The sequence below is a fragment of the Equus caballus genome, chromosome 9 (genome assembly GCF_041296265.1).
Source record: "Equus caballus isolate H_3958 breed thoroughbred chromosome 9, TB-T2T, whole genome shotgun sequence".
In the NCBI taxonomy this organism is placed as follows: Eukaryota; Metazoa; Chordata; class Mammalia; order Perissodactyla; family Equidae; genus Equus; species Equus caballus.
Genome location: NC_091692.1, coordinates 84083184 through 84101128, shown reverse-complemented (window position 1 = coordinate 84101128; position 17945 = coordinate 84083184). Strand labels below are relative to the sequence as shown.

The following is a 17945-nucleotide window of genomic DNA, read 5'->3' as shown; positions in this document are numbered from 1 at the left end:
GCTGTGAAATGGAGCGAATTAGGACCCATCTCAGAACAAGGCAGTACATATGCGAAGACATTGTCTACTATTTAGGGTGTTTTTAACTCTTTTTGGTAATTCATTCTTATTGTTACTCTTTTGGATAACACTAACAAGGCTGGCTGTAGAATCAGAGTGTCTGGGTTAGAATCCTACAGGTACTGCCTACTTGCTCTGTGACCTTGGTCAAGTCACTAACTTCCTTGTGCCTCAGTATCCTCATCTGTAAAATGTAGATAATGGACACACAGACACACTCGTATATATACATTTATGCTGTGTGTGTCTGTCTGTCTGTCTGAGAACAGTACTGACACATACATGCTTAATACCTTGTACCTACTATTATTACCATTGTTGTGGCTTTCTCTTGGAAGCATACTTCTGACATGAGCTTGGGAGAAGACACGGGCAAAGAAAGCAAAGAACAGAACACTCTTGCTTCCCTGCCGGCATTAAAGCTACTTCCCCCAAAATGAATGTTCTTCCAGGAAAGAGACGCACTGCCTCTTCTTTATGTTTCATTTTCTCCCCTTGTCTACTTTATTCACACCCTCCAAGAAAGGACAAACCAGCAAAACCCCACGAGAGTCACTGTAATGGGGGTAATCATGAACTTGCTGAGTCCTTTCAACGTTTTGTATGTTTTTCAGTGCAGATAATTAAAGGCCCATCAGCATCTAGTCTCTCTAATTGTAAACCCCTGATCCAGAGGAGCCCACACAGCACTTGGAGTTGTGCATTTACTTCTACATGTCCTTTCAGTAAATCGCTGCCCTGGTGTACTCCTCGGGGCATTTCATGACAAGGTGAAATCCCTTACTGTTTCAAATTTACATTTTCCTGAGTTTGCATATTTTCATTGCATTTCCTTTGTCACTAATGTACCAAGTCCTTACACATTTGTGCTGCATTTACTGCAGTTTGAAACGGTTTCTCAGAAATGGGGCATTAAAAATCCTGGGGAGTGGCGCTGAGAACTGTAGATAGCGTCCTTTGTAAGCTGTTCAGGCATTCTTAGCATTAAAAACAATTTTTTAAATAATTATTAAAAATAATTATTAAAAAATAATTTTTTTCCCAAAGCCCACAGATAGAGACCTATATGAGTGACTGATAATTATGTAAAGAACCCATTAAAGAAACCATCTTGATTGCTAGAAACTCAAGATGGTAGCGAGGAGAGACCGGCAGCGATTTATTCCAGGAGAAGGAAGATGTAAATGTTTACTAAATACTTTCTAAGTACTGAACTTTCAGTCAAACACTTTCACATCCCCTATAACATGTGGTTTAGTCTAAGGTAATAATTTAATGTAATTCTCACAACAATTTAGTGAAATGGGTATTATCTCTCATTTATAAATGAAGAATCAGAGGCTGCAAGAAACTTAGGCACAGAGAGGTTAAATACATTAGATATGACCTTTCATTACCTTATCTATCGCTATGTTACAAATTACCCCATACTTTGGTGGCTTAAAATAACAGAGGTTTATTATCTCATAGTTCCTGGCACATAGGAAGCACTGTAGAAGAGATTGCTATCTTTGTTGCTGATGTTGATGATGTTGGCGTTGTTGATGCTGTGTCTAGCTGAACTGAGGTGTGGGTTGGCTAGAATTATGGAAGGTAAGGTTACAAAATAATAACAATTCAGGCAAGTGTTTGTTATTCTAAGTGCTTTACATGTATGAAGTCAATTAAACTTCACAACAACTCAATGAGGTAGAGATTTGTATTATCTCCATTTTAGAGCTAAGGAAAAAAACCCTGAGAAAGTTTCTCTGAACTGGGTGATTCTGGCTCAAGGTCTCTCAGAAGGTCAAGACTTCTGGTGGGGTTGCAGTCATCTGAAGGCTTGCCTGGGGCTGCACCATCATCTTCAAAGATGGTTCACTTACATAGCCATTGGCTGGAATTCTCAGCTCCTTGCTGGCTGTTGGTAGGAATGTTCAGTTCTTCCTCACGTGGTCCTCTCCATGGGGCTGCTTGAGTGTTCTTATGACATGGCTCCTGACTTCTCTCAGGGTAAGTGCTCCAAGAGAGAAAGCAAAAATGAAGCCACAATGTTTTGTAAGACAATCTCAGACAATCTTCCATGTTATTCATGCATATTCATACATATTCCTAATATGCATTAGACATGACCCACCAAGTTCAGCTCACACTCAAGGGGAAGAGGAATTAAGTTCCACCTCTTGATGGGAAAAATATCAAAGGATGGTACTAGCCTTACTGCTTCTGCTCCTGGATACTGCACTGTTTCTTGTCACTTCCTTATGCCCCGCACACACCTTTGTAATGAGACTCTTTGAATATAAACCCTCCTCAAATTATCCTAATTTCAGTGTGTTGCCTATTTCTTGATGGGAACATGACTGATATAATAAGATTTATGGAAAAAGGAGAAGTTTGGGGATTTTTGCATAAGCAAGTATTAGAATTGAGGGAAACAAGTACTCATCTTGGCACTGAAGTTACAAGATAAATGAGAAAAATCCCCTCAATTAGAGGGACAGACAGATATATAAATATATACTAGAGTAAATTCTGAACCAATACCCACCAGCAGACTGAAGACGAGCGTGAATACCTGAGTTTGAGGGAATCAAGGAGGGCTCAAAGAAGAGGTCACATTGAACCAGGTCTTGATAGATGGATCAGGATTAGCCATGAAGACTAGAAGATATATAGAGATTAAGGTGAACAAAAGCACAAAATCACAGTGTAACAATTAAAAGCCAGACTCTCTGGACTGAAACTCTGCCCTGCCACTAGCAAGCTGTTTGATCTTGGGGAAGTTACTTAACCTCTCTAGGCCTCAAATTTCTCATTTGTTAAATGGTGATAATAGGACAGTTTGAACAAAAGGATGAACGTAAAATGTTTAGAACAGTTTCTGGCACGTAGGAAGCACCGCGTAAGTGATTGTTAGCCCTACTGATGATGTGGTGTTCTCGATGCTGTGTATCGCTGAATTGGGGTGTGCACTGGGCAGACTTATAGAAGGTAAGGTTACAGAATAATACTAATTCAGGCAAGTGTTTGTTATTCTAAGTGCTTCATATATATGAAGTCAATTAAAATTCATAATAACTCAATGAGGTAGATATCAGTATTGTCTCCATTTTAGAGATAAGAAAAGAAACTCTGAGAGATGTTAAGTCTTGCTCAAGGTTACACAGCCAGTAAGTGGCATAGAAAAAGTCAAACCCAGGTAGTGTGGTTGCAGAATTTGCATCCCAACCTCTAAATCATACAACCTGAGGACCGGATTAAGAAGGAGCCAGTACACCACGACCACATCACTTTATCCGGAGAGTAACTGGCAGTGATGGAAGAATAAGAGTAGTAAGACAATTGCATTTATTAGAAAAGTGGCCCTCATCACTGTGCACAGCACAGATTGGAGAGATGAAGAAGCTAGAGAAAGGCAGACTGGAAGAATACTGTATTTTGAAGAACAGTGTGAAAGCTGGTCTAGTGGGTGAGAGTAGGGTCACTTTGAGAAGTAAGGGGAAGTAATATTGAAGAAGTGTTCTCTTATTGAAAGACTTAACTTTTTCTTGGGTCAATAGCTTGTGTCTGATAGTGTTTACCAAAGTCCATCTTCCTCTTTTTCTTTATGTACAGACACGCAGCTTCTGCATGCACCCAGCTTCTGCAGTTTGTTGTGGCTATGAGACTGAGCTTTAGCCAACAGACTGTAAATAGATGTGATGTGGGCCACCCCCATACATCTTCTTTATTCCGTTTCCTCTCCTGAATGATTGTGATGGTAACTTCCAGAAGGCCTTAGGAAGCCACATCGTGTTCAAGATGGCAGAATCCCTATCAGCTTTGATTCCTGAATGACTGTAGAGCTGAAACTCCCACCTCCCAACACACCCTTTACTGGCCACCTCACTGGACTGTTACATAACGGTACAAAGAAAATTTTTGTTGTGCTGAGACACTACAAATTTGGGTCTATTTTTTATCACAGTCTAGCCTAAACTAACCAATTCATATCTGATCCAAACAAGGCTGAAATTATCAAAGCTGATTCCCCAGGGATAGTCGAAACCTTCAGTGTGAACGATTTCCCTTTGATAGAACTCTCTCATGCTTTTCGAAACCTCTTTCTGTCACAGCGCTTTCGGGGAAGTCCTTTTGGATACATCTTGGGTTAGGGGAAATTAAAAAGAGAGAACGGGAAAGAACATAAAACAGTACCTCGTGTTTCAGGATTTACCAAAGACGTCATCTGCTCTGGGGGTAACAGCGTGACGGGCAGTCATTTGTAACTCACAGAACATTGAGTTTCTGAGTATTTTTAACTGATGAAGGTCAAATTCACTGAAGAGTTTGCTCAGGTGGTTACCCCAAATATATAAAACCCAGGTTTCATCCGCAATGGCAAGAAACTAAAAATGGGTAGGCCTGTTTCTGACTCTCAGAGAGTACAAAGTGAAAAGCGGCCCCTGAAGACTGACAGCACTGGAAAAACAGAAGACACACGTTTGTTTCTTTTTTTTAAAGCCGTCAACCTCAAGCTTAACTACTAATGACTGGGTTTCATTTCAGTCTACCCCCGTGGTTTTGTTTCTTATATTTTGTAAAATGTGAGCCTTTTTGGTCATTCTGACAGATTTTCCAGCACTAAAAATATCAGGGGCTTAACTGACAAATCATGGGTATTTTTGACAAGAAGTAGATTAGCCCCGGGAAATTCTCTCACCTGCTTAAAAAAAAAAGACACCTATGGGTTACAAAGACTCTTTCAGTGCTTGACCTAAGAATTCTTTCTTTACCATCTACTCTGTTCTTATTGATACACAAATAGCACACACTCTGTTAGAGCAGTATTTTAAAATGTGCAAATATTAATTAATCAATATAGGCGTTAATAAGTCCCCATTTTTCTGTGACTTTTCATGCACTGAAAACATATGAAGATGAGATAAATATTTGTTTTTCACTAAAAATTAAACCATGAATCTCCTATTGCTTTCAATGGCTCTTATTGGCACCTACTATGCATATGCTCAGCTTGCTGATGTGAAAACTGAGCATAAAGTGGTTATGTAACTTGATGAAGTTCTCACAGCTAGGAAGTGGTAATCTACTTATGAACCACTTTACTCCCAACTTACTTTCACATGCTTGTGTTCAGTCAAGAAGCACTTACTGAGTGCTGCCTTTGGGCCTGACTCTGTGGTAAACACTGAAGATGCAGACTCTTGTCCCTGCCCTCATGGAGGTCAGAGTTGAAGTGGGGAGCCAGATTATTATCAAAGAACCACAAAAATAAATATTTGCTTATAAAATGAGACAAATGCTACAAGGAAAAAGAACGGGGTGATTCAAGAGCACGTAACGGAGGATCTGATCACATCCAGTGATTCAGAGTAATGCTTTCCTAGAGAAGGAGTATGAGAACTGATGTCTGAAGGAAGTATCGGCATTACTCAGTCAGGGGTGGTAGAGAAACATGGTCAGCTTCTCCCATCAAGAGGTAGTCAGTTTCCCCATCTGGGCTGGCCTTTGACTTGCTGTATCCAACAGAATGCGGAAAAGTAAATGCTTCTGCTTTTGCTCCCTTGGAGCATGGCCCAGAGACTCCCAAGTGAAGAAGCCCAGTCCGGCCTACTGGAAGATGAGAGGCGAGTGGAGAAGAGCTGCCCTGCAGAGTCCCCTGAGACCAACCAGCTGACAGCCTGCTCCAACTGTGAGCGGGGCTGTCTTGGATTGTCGAGCCCTTGTCCAGGTGCCAGATACCTGCAGCTGCCAAAGTAACTCCAGCAGAGACCACCAGACTATCTCAGCCCAAATTGCCCACCACAGAATCATGAGCGAGTAAAATGGCTGGGATTTTAAGACACCAATGGGGGTGGTTTGTTACAAGGCTAGAAGTTACTAATACACCAGGTGTAGTATGGGGGCTGGGACTGAATTCTAGGCAGAGGCAGAGGTGTATGCAAAAGTCACACAGAGGGAAGAAAGCACTTTTAGGGAACTGAAAGACGAGAAGACAGAAGATTTTGGAGGGGCAGACAAGGTTCAAATCAAGCAGAGTCTTGTAGAACCCAACAAAGGCCTTTGTTTTTATCTTAAAAGCAAAGCAAAGTCATTGGAGGGATTTTAAGCAGGAAAGTGACATGGTTAGATTTATGCATGTGCATGACTTTTTTCTTCTACCAGACTGCGAACTCATCATGGCAGGAATCTATACTGAACATCCGTAGTAGAAACTCAGTACGTCTTATTTTATTGTTTGACTGATTGGATCGTCAAGATACCCAGTAGGAGAAAGTGAAATACCCCAGGTGTCCGGGCAATTTCAGAGGGTTGCATAGCATCCCAAAATAGAGGACACAGTAGATCAGACGCCACACCCCACCTCAGTTTGAGACCACTGAGGAGGTCTATCCATGGCTGAAAAAGTCATTCTTTCTACCAAAATTCCCCATTGGAAATCTGTCTTTGATGCATCTCCTGATCAGCAGGCAGCCACTGCCTTCTTTGCTTTTGAACTAGAGTTCCTTTAATTAGGTTGGCTGGTAAATAGGGAGAAGAGGCACAAGGAAATCCAGATAAATCATTGAGCTGAGTGTCTGTCCCTAAACCTGCTAAGGCTTTGGCCCTGGTGGTTTGTAAGGCTCAAGAAGAAGTCGTTAATGAATCAAAGGAGATCCTTGAGGGTCTGATGGCCATTCTGTTTCTTAAATAATTTGAACTCAGCAAGCTGTCATGGAAATGCCCCAGGGATTTGAAATCAGACAGTCTTAAGTTTAAATCCGTGCCATGCTATTTACAGCTTGCATAATCTTGTGCTAATAAATCTATTTTTGCTTCAGTTTCTTAAACTGTAAGCTGTATGGGGGTAATGATGTCTACCTAGCATGCGGCTGAAGAGCAAATGAAGTGTATAGAGAAAGCAACTGCACAGAAAGTTGTCAATTAAAGCTAGTTTCCATTACTCTTGAGAGTTTCTGAAGAATTTTGGAAGATAAATGCCAATGGCATTTTGGGTTTTTTGCTGTTTGTTTTCATATACACTTGAATTCTATATTTAGCTTTGCTGCAGATTTGCCTAATTTTAAACAGGAAAATCATCTTTGCTTGGCCTGTGTTTCAACCTTCTCTTTACTACAGTTCAATGATCCTCAACATTGGCTGCACATTGGAACACCTAGGAAGCTTGAACAAAAATACCGATGCCCATTTCTGTCTCCAGAGATCATAATGTAATTGGTCTGAATTATGATCTTGGTGTTGGGATTAATTTAATAAGATAATATTTCATAAATAATGTGTGCACAAAGCCATTGAACTACAGAGATTTTTGAGGGGTAAAGTGTCGTCACCTCTAGAACCCACTGCTGGTTTAGATCCATAGCCAATGTTATTTCCACTACATCATGCCCATAGATATGATATAACAAAACTTTTTTAGTCAATATGGCAACCAAATAGAACTGGGGCCACCTTGTGAGTAAAATGGCTTTGTGGCTTATTAAATTAACACTCTTGATATAGCCTAAGGAAACCAACCTTGTACCAAAGACCAGGGAGTTGTGTTTCTCCTCCTCACTTGAGATAGAAAATGATAATGCAAGTATTGTATTCTAATTACATGGGCTTGTGTCCCTCTACCATTTCATTTATGTTATGTTATCTCATGTGATGTAATTTCTGTCGCTTTATACGGTTAGGCTTCTCGATTTCACTCAAAAACTAATTCTTCAATTAGGGTATGCTGCCACCAGGTGGCAATAAGGGCCTCACTTGTGATCACCATCTGCCAATAATAATTGGTCATTCACACATTCATTCATTCATGATTATTTGGAGCAGTTGATATACCTTTTCACTTACTATCATTTAAAATTCCAAATGTAAACTTTAACAGCACAACTGAACTTGTATAGTTCGTTTTAGTTTTAATAATTATAAAGATTCTACATATAGGTGCGTATAAATAGTTGTATGTGTATGTGAAACTCTACATGTCTACATGTGTGAATGCTTTTAGAGAAATTAAAACTGAAGACAAAAGTTGGTACGTTCTTCACTATCCCTTATTAATTACTAGTCACACATCACTATACATGCTCTGTTCTGTGTTCTATGGCCAAATTTTGCCATTCGTACCTTTACGAAATGGAGCACTACTGTGGAACTTTAGACGAACTTGATATTAAAATTCATTCACATGGATTCTCAAACTTTCTAGCAATGAGTATTTCCAATTAAGGAGCTACTAATGCAGCTGCTTTCCCAGTCTGCTAATGAAATTGTTTCTATCAACGTTACCTCCTGATAAATTACCTTTCATTCCTTCCATGTAGAGGAAGTAGAGAAGACAATAACATAGCTTTGTGTTATTTCTGGGCATACTAAGTCCTCATGACCAGTTCCTCCTAATCATAAGACAGAAACATTCTTTCTTCTGCCCGTGGCAGAGGGAAATATCATGATGATGTAGCCATTAGCTATGTATGACTCAAAAGCTACGTATAATGATTCTCCTCTATCAGATGCGCTTGACATTAATGTCACTTTGAGTTTTTGACAGATCATCTTTGACATAATCACCTACTAAGAAGCAACCTAGAAATTATTTTTAAAACATCTTGTTCATAAAGAAGAATTGATAATGCCTTTTTATCTCCCTCTGTGTAGACACCTTCTTAGGAAAGGAGTTTCAATGACTCTCCCTCCCCCTAGTTGATATCACCCATGCCAGGAGACATTATAAGCAGCCACAGCATATTGCAACAGTGCATTTGTATGGGCCAGAAAGTCCCCATCTCTAGGTTGAGCATGGAATATTTTCACCTTCTCCGAGGTGATTGACTATTCTGACCAACCGAGCCACTTCATGCTAATTGCTGCCTGTGAAAACTAATCACATCCTCTTTTATAAATTTAGAAAAACAGGAGAGGGCCACTTAGTCCAAGTTATCCACATGGAGCAATGTTGAACAACTTTATAGGTAACTGCTGAAGCCTACACAGCCCAAAGTAAGGAGAACTGGGCTCAAGGAGATGGTACTACTAAGGATACTGTTTCTCTTTCTGTCTTGATCTCCCTGGTTGCTTGAAATAGTTTCCCATTCTTTTAAAGAATCTGTGAGTCTCAGGAATCTGTTCAGCTAAACTGGCCCAGCCACATTACTTTTAAACAGCCTTTGAAACAGCATTTCCTTGCAAGCTTCAAACTGAGATGGATAGCATTATCAGACAACAGATATTTGTGTTTTGGTCTTCATGATTTTGACTCTTTGGAAAAGATCCTAGAGACCTATGAAAAATTTTAAAAAGCCATGTCAAACCCCATCTCTAAAAATTCTGTTGTGGCCACTCCACACAACACTTTCCATTCATTTTCTACATTAATTCCTCAGTTCAATAAGCTGATTTAGGATGCAGAAAATGTTTATCGTTTTCCAAAGCTGTTATTCTGTTTTTAATCCTTGTATTATATCTAACCCTTCCAATGTCCTACCATGTTTCCTCAATTGGTTTGTAATCTCTTCTGAGGCCAGGACCATATCATTGCACTCCACATCAGTCAATTCCAGATGCAAAGTTAGGTACCGCACTCCTCCACTGAAGCCACTGTCCATCCAATTCATTCTTGCATTCATTTGTTTTCCCATTAATTCTCTCATCCATTATATATTTACACAATAAATATATACTGAGTACCTATTTTGTTATAAGCACTGTCCTGGATGCTCAGTATCCACGAGTAAAAGAAATAAACAAAACTCCTTGTCTTCATGGAGCTCATCTTCTAGTGGATGGAGGAAGTGAAATATACAGGAAGCCAGATAGTGATAAGGAAGAAAATAAACAGTTCCTGAGAGCATCTTGATGAGCTCAGGCTGTCCACATGGAAACTTAGTCTGGCTATGGATGAGGTCAAGAATGGTTTTCATGCCTATGGCCAGTACCTGGTGTACCTGGTGTGAACCCCAAACAGTGGAATGTTGACTGTGCTGAAGGTTTTCTTTAACCCTCTCCATACTGGTCTAGCCAGAATAACTGTACTTCCCTCCTACTTTCTGTTCTGAATTGTAGTTCACCAAGACAAGAGTTTTACCTTAAATGTCCAAGTCTTGAGTTGAAAACATCCCCTGATCAATTCTTCCCAACCTCTACTTCTAAGGATTTTTATCTCAACTTCATTCCCCCTGTTCCTGGCTAAAACACTGCTTTAAAATGGAACCAGTACATGGTACAGTGGTATTTCCATTTCTCTGTTGTTTTTTCAATAATTTACTTATATGTTAAAATATGAATGAACTACCTCCTATATAGGAGGCATTGGGCAGGAATCGGGGATACAAAGGTAATAGGTCTCCAGGTGAAAGAGATACTTTTTGTCAGATAGTTTATCACACTTCACATGATGTTTTTTTATATAGCAGGTACTCAATCTTTTTTTTAGTCAATATGAAATTGTTTTTAAAACTTTAAATTTCTCGACTGTCCAAGAATTCTCTTTGGCTGTAGAAATTCTACTGTGTATACAAATATATCTCCTTCTAGGATGACAAAATGGCATTTTGTGAAAATGAGCTATTTTGAGTAAGAAGATATTCATGTACTAGAAACTATCTCCATAATAGTATAGATTTTTGTGCCTAATTTACCATCATTCTTGAAAATCACAGTTAAATTAACTTTTAGTCACTCTATTTGCATACATAAGTTGTCAAGGATTACGCAGAGTTGATGCATGTTGGAAGACACTTAACAGGTTCAATATGCCACTTGAGTCTTACTATGAGACAACTAGAGCCTACGTGAAGACAGGATGGTTGCACCTAGAAGGAAGCGGTTTGGAAAGGAAACAGTCTGAAACAAACATAACTTTATTGGCTTATTCAGACCTTGTCTTGAGCATCTGAATCTCATGTTCTCACTACCTTTCTGTAAATACTCACTGGCCTATGTTTTTATTATTCCCTCAGGTGCTTGAGTTCCTGCTTCCGGTGATTCTCACGAATGCTCCACTTCCTGTAGTTGTTCTGGTCTCCTTACTTTGTGCTGACCTCGTTACAGAACTGAGTTAGTTAGTATGGGTTATCACTTGGGCTTGAGAACTGTCATTTCTAGGCCTTGCTGTTCAGAGATGGTAAGTGGACTGACACGAATTAGCAGCACCCGGGAGCTTGTGAGAAATTCAGGATCTTAGGTCCTATTCCAGATCAGATGAATCAGAATATGGTTTAACAAGATCCCTAGGTAGTCCCTATGCACATTAAAATTTGAAAAGGATTGAAAGTCTAGAGCAATCATAAAAGAAAGGCAATGAGAAGCACCATCCTTAGCGCTGTGGGGAGATACAGGTTCCCACTCCTCTTCTCACCTAGATCCTCCATAAGAAGAGAACTTCCTGATCTAACTGGCTTGATTTTAGGACACTGAGTGGCAGGACTAGGGTGAGGCAAGTGAGGCTTGCAGGGTGCGACGTGTCTGGAGGCACTCTCTCTCAGGTACCGACTCTGCAGTTGCAGGAATCTGAGAGTTGGTGCCTCGTTAAATTTTGCACCCTAGGAACCCTTATTGCCTCACTTTAGTCATGGCCCTGCTGAGTGCTCAGGATCATCAAGGAATGGCATCACTAGCTGTTGAAAGTTTAGCCACTTGAGTGTGAGCATCTCTCCTCCGTCCTTTCTGTTCTTTAGGATAAAGCCCCTTGAGAAATATATTTTGTGCTCCTCCTCTACTCTTTTGCATCTCTCTTCTATGGTCTGATGGTAAAATTTGGGAACAAACGGAATGGAATGAAAAGGTTACAGAGGTCCTCAAGGCTCTTGGTTGGGCCCTGTAACTCCATTCATTTTACTAAGATCTCAGAGCATCAGATCAGCTCAGGATTACCCAGACCCTTGTTTGTCTTTTGTCATGTGTCCTTGCGCATACATCTTCCTTGATAATCACATAGAGGGATGATTGGGAAATGAGGTAGGATTCCCAACTTCTTAACTGAGAGGTCCACGCTGAGAGATTTGGGGAATGTCTCTGTTTATTTTTAGGGTGTGGATTTGTTTTCTGTTTAGATGAAGATCCCTGCAGCATGGCTCCCACAGTAGAGAACCCTGAAGGGGGGAAGTTTGAGTGATTGGATCCCCCCTCCCCCCCACCGCGGACACCTCCAACAGACGTGTGGGACCCAAGGCAGGCTCCTGCATTTTCAAGTCTTCACTTTTCTCATCAGCAAAGTGAGAACAATAATAATAATTCCCACTCTACAGGATTATTGAGAGGATTAAATCAACAAACGCATGTGATAAGTACTTCATAAAATACTATGCCAACGTTCTTGTTATTAACCTTGCAATTTAGTTTAAGAGGTATATGGGAAACAATATATTTTGGATAAAAGAGTCTCAGAGACCTTAAGTACCCCCTCAAAGTCCCACAGTCTGCAGGTGCTGGGACTGAGGCTTGAACCAGAATTCTTAACTCTATTTCTTTGCTCCCTATTGTACTGTCTCTCAGACATCTTATTGTTTATGTTCTCTGAATTGAATGCCATACCCTCCACCCTCCACTTACTTTCCTTCTTTATATCAAGACATCTTTTCAGATTCAGTCCCTTGGAACCTAGCGTCTTACTAAAATCATTATTGATCGACTTCTTGCAGAGTCGGAGGTAAGACAACAGCTGAAGCGAAGCAGGCTCTTCCTATTTGCATTTCAGGTGGGTCAGCAAAATGTAGCACTACAGCAGTGCCTGCATGGTAATAAAACATCTTGGGATGCACAGCACCTCTGGAGCAGGCTTGGGCTCATACATTCAGGCCAGGCCCTGAGGCTTCCCATGGAGTAACAGGCCTCTTGACTACCCTAGTAGGCAGGCTCTCCTGAAAAAACCGAAAGCTAACTTGGATATGCCCCCTACACACACACAAAGCCCTTGTCTGTCCTGGCCTCTGCATTATTCAGCATCCCCAGTTGCTTAGGGCCACTTGATACTCCACTGGATGCTCCCTCCTGCTTGTTTCTAAAGTAAAACCTCATCAGAGGCTAGAGAAAGTTCACAGGCTCCAACATCGTGGGATAAAGCATCAAGTGCCCCATTTGTACCCTACTTCTGAACTCCAGGTTGATTCCTCAGCCTTGTCCAATTCTCCTGCCTAGAATCTAATTTGGGGCCTTTGAAATTGGGATATTGCCTTGTTCTTCCCAGATGACTCTGTTAGGTGACTATCAACCAGGCAGATCTTCCTGCTTCACATTTCCAAACCCTTTCATTACATCTTCAGTGATCCTCACTTTATGGTCAGTGAACTACCCTAATCATTCATTCATTCCTTCTTGCATTGATTCAACGATGTTTATTGAGCATTTGCTATGAGCCAGACTCTGCTATGCATTAGAAACACAACGGTGAACAACACTAGTCCTTTGGAGCCATAACTTCTTGGGTTATACAGACATTCATTTATCAACATCAAATATTTATTATGCACCCACTACGTGACAGGGATTGTCCTTAGCATGAAGGACACAAGAGAATGAGCAGGTCTAGTCCCTGCCCACATGTAGCTTACACTGCACTGGGGTGGGGTGGGGAGGAAAGTAACAGGCACAAAATAATAATATGTCAGGTGGAAGGAAGTGATAAGGAGAAATTTAAAGCAGGATAACAGAAAAAAAGAGCAATGAGGAGTTCTCTTTTAGATAGGACGATCAGGGATGTTTTCTCTGATAAAGTGACATTTGAGCTGAGGCCTGAAGAAGCTAGGAAGCAAGTTATGTGGATATTTTGGGGAGGCATATTCTGAGAAGAGACAGCAAGGACGAAGACTCAAAGCTAAGGGTATGTTTGAAGTGCTTGAGGGTCAAGAAGGAGGATGGTGGTCTGAAAGAGAAAAGGAGAGTGAGGGAGGTGAGGTCAGATAGGATGTAGAAGCAGTGGGTGGTGGGAAGTTCTGTGTAGAACCTGTAAGGCCCTGGTGAGGCCTTCAGACTTTACTTTGAGTGAGAGGAGAATGCACCAGAAGGTTCTGAGAAGAGTGTTCATTTGGTCTGACTAAGATGTTAAAAGATTCCCTCTGTCTGACATAGGAAGACTAGACTATAGCAGGCATGGTGGAGGGCGAGCAGCAAAATCATCACAGAGACCCTTGGGATGATTCTCCGAGCAAAAAGAAGGTGGCTTGGACCAGGGCGCTGACAGTGGTGTCGGTGAAGATATTTTGAAGGTAGAAAATCAAGATTTGCTGAATGAGGAAGAGAGAAGTCCAAGATGACTCCAGGACTTTTAGTCTAAACCTCAGGATGAATGGGAATGTCATGAATCAAATAATCTCCCAGTGAAGGGTAATGTCACAAACTGAAGTTAACACCGAAGTTGGAAGACTCTAGACCATGTCACTTCTCAATTTCACCTCCAACACTCCCTCTTTCTTCCTCAGCTTTCCCACTAACCATACTCCATCTTATGGCAGAGACTTTGCACAAGATACTCCTTGTTAAGGATTTTGTATATTATTTAAGAGTGATGGAAAGCAGATATTATATAATGCAGCGAGATGATCATGTTAGATCCCTGGAAAGCTCACTTTGGCTGCAGGTTAGATAATGGATGAGAAGAGGACTAGTGCAAATGGAGGGAGGTTAGTTGGGAAACAATTACAGGGATCAGGAGTGAGAGGATGGTGGCTTGGACCAGAGTGGTATCATGCTAGATAAAGCCTGATATTGCAGGGCCATATTGGAGGCATTAAATTCTAGGGTCTTCCTAAGCAACCTGGTTGCCATGTTGGCATGGCTATCATTGATAGACCGGAAAGGACTAAATTAGGGTGCAGTAAGAGAAAGGTAGGAGGCAACCAGAAGGTATAGACTAAGCACAAAAGAGGTTAAATGTGGTGTTTGGGTGGGGCCCACAGGAAGCTATGAGCTATTTCCAGGAAGAGATGGCACATCTCTTTGATGCCCCAGTGGTTTTTAAATTTTTCTGCATGAAGTTCACCACTTTCTACCCATGTACTCCTCTCCCCTTTTCACATTCCTCCTCCTTCCCAGACTGCTTGAAACTTTTCATTTCTGCCCAACTGCTGTTGTCCTTGTCTATGCTCTGTTACACCTCCTAAGAGCTCGAAAAGGAGGTGGTATGCACAATGGTTAAGAACACTGGCTTTTGATTTGGATTGACTTGGATTTGAAACTCAGTTGTACTGTTTACTAACTATGTGGTTTGGGGTAAATTACTATATTTCTTGGAACCTCAATTCTCACACTTGCGAAGTGGTGAAAATTATAACACTTATCTCATAGGATGTTTATAAGGATTAAAAAAGACAATGCCTAATGAAGCACACAGTGCAAAGCCTGGACAGTAATAACAGCTGAGATTATGAAGTTCTTCATTTGTGACAAGCAGTGTTCTAAGAGCTTCATGTATATTAATTCATTTTATCTTTCAAACTATCCTCTTACACCCTTTTAACAGATGAGGAAATTGAAGCATAGAGAGGTTTAGTAGCTCACACAGGGGCACAGAGCTATGCAGTGGTAGAGCCAAGATATGAACCAGGTAGCCCCTCTCAATCAGTAGATTATATAGCCTTTCTCAAGTAGTGAATATTCAACAAAGGCAGCTATTAGCATCCTCACTGAACATTTTCAGGAATAGGCATTCTGGGATAGTTGCATTGCCTTCTTTTTTTTGTTGTTGAGAATCCTTCTACAATAACTGAATCCACTTTCTTGGAAACCTAAGGGGAAAATATAGGTCCTCAAATGTTAAATGAAAAAATGAATGATCCAGTTGCCCACAGCAGGCCCTTAGGAAATGTCTGTTGAACAAATGAGTGTTAGAATTAGGAATGGTTCAGAGGTGAGGGAAGCTCCCAAGGAGAACTAGTTTAAAGGGGGAAAGGACGACTGTGGTTCTGGATGTGTTAAATATGGCAGCAGAGCTAAGTGGCTGTGAAACCACACCCTGTTTCATTGTATTTGCATCAGAACAGTGCCTCTGCCAAGTTCTCCAGCCTTTTTGTAAGTGACATTTTGTGGCCAAAACATAAACTAATTTCAATATTTCTACTTGCAGTGTCATAGGTTACAAGCCCCTGTCATGGGGAGAGGCAGTGTGTGTAGTGGTTCAGCACACCAGGAGCTCAGGGCAAACTGCCTGATGTTTGAATTCTGATTCCTCTACTTTCTAGCTGTGTAATCTTGGGCAAGTAGCTTAACCTTTTGGTGCTTCCATTTCTCTATCTATGAAATGGAGCTCAAAATAGGTACTTATGCCATTTGATGGATGTGAGAATTAAATGAAATAATACACACAAAGGGGTTAGCAGAGTGCCAATAATATTGGTTATTATTACTACAGAATGCTGGTTGCAAGTCATGATCATACAACAGGTGACCTCTTGAAGAATAATTCAAGGAAGGCACCAATCTTTTAGGTCCCTAAGTGTCTAATCATATGGACTGGAATTATGATGGCAATTTCCTGAGCCTGCTAATTACTTTCATGCCAATTAAAAACAGTCCTTCTCTATATGTCTCAAAGCATTTAACGAAAAAGTCCATCCCATTCTTTTGCATTCTGTATCCCATTTCAAAATTTTGACACAACAGTATGTTTCATATCCCAGTCTATTCTAGATGATTTCATTTCATTCATTCTGTTTGCTTTCTACACCTAGTCACTCCACAGCATTTTACATTCTATTCCAATCCATTCCATATTCCATCTTACTTCATCTCATTTTAATTTATTCTTTATTGCATTCTCTGTCAAATTCCATGATTTTCCACTCACACCATCCCACATTCCATTCCATCCCATTCTATTTCCTATTCCATTCATTTCATTCTATCCATGCCTCCTTCTCCCAGGCCACCTCAGCCTGAAGAAAACGTAACAATTTTCATGTTTCTTTTGCTCCACCCCCACCTGTTTTCTGTGAGTACATTTCCCTCTCAAATTCGTCCTGAATGACTGTGGGCATTTCTCCGAGATCTATGGCCTACACTAGTAGTCTGGTGGTTTTCGCAATTTGCAACATTCTTCCTCTCCTGTGTTAGCTTGCTGTGGTGGCAACTCTGACCTGAGCCAATTACATTAGTTGCAGCTGATCAGGGACAGTGCAGGCACTTAAAGCTCAGACTTTCTCACTCTATCAATGAGGTGCCTGGCATTACACAATGCTATCTCTTACAAAAGGAAATGCTTATGGTTTCTTCCTCCTATTTGCCCCCTTTTATGGGTATAATCAGGCCTCTGGTTATATTCAGTAATGAGGCCTTTAAGAAAACAGATATATTGATGCTCCTGGAGGTCTGTTCAGGCAACTGGCACAGTGACCAGAGAGTTAACTTATTTGCATATGTCAGGACTGAGCAGAGTTTGGGCCTTGTAACCAACTAGGACATTTGGCACCAAAAAGATGGGGTGTGGGAGGCATACTTGTAGTGCTCAACAGTGACACCTGTTGACTCAGATGGAAACATTTGTATTCTAAGTGGAGTTGGGGCAGGCTTTGGGATTAATGACAAACAGCAAGAGCACAATGGACTACAAAGCAAATAACAAAGTTAAGCCATCTGCTCCCATTTGAGTTGGTTTCCCTGCTGCCAGAACTGAGTTGACGTTAGCAAGGATAAAATCAAATGTTAATAGAATTGATGAGGGAAAGCATTTGCAGAATATTCCATCAACATTTAGAGACAAACAATGTACTCTGGTCAGTTTAGGGAAACTGCAGAAGTAAACAAACTCAATGACATGAAAGTGAAAGGCATTTTGGGGAGTGGTCAATAGTCTTGCATGTCTTTAATACTGGCTGCATTCAGGGAGATGATGAGCTTAGAGAGGCAGGATGGCAACAGGTAGAGAAGGGTTTTGCTAAGAAATTTTCTATTTATCTTGTGGGCAATGTGGAGTTATTAAAAGG

General features: G+C 40.8%; 1 long non-coding RNA gene across 1 annotated transcript in view; it reads right to left on the bottom strand.

Moving 5' to 3' along the window:
* Positions 1-1496: 1496 nt before the first annotated feature.
* The window catches only part of LOC138915456 (uncharacterized), a 140004-nt gene continuing 123555 nt past the window's right edge, over positions 1497-17945 (bottom strand). The window contains exon 2 of the long non-coding RNA XR_011421410.1: positions 1497-2703. This is a non-coding gene — a long non-coding RNA (uncharacterized lncRNA). The remainder of the gene's footprint in view (positions 2704-17945) is intronic.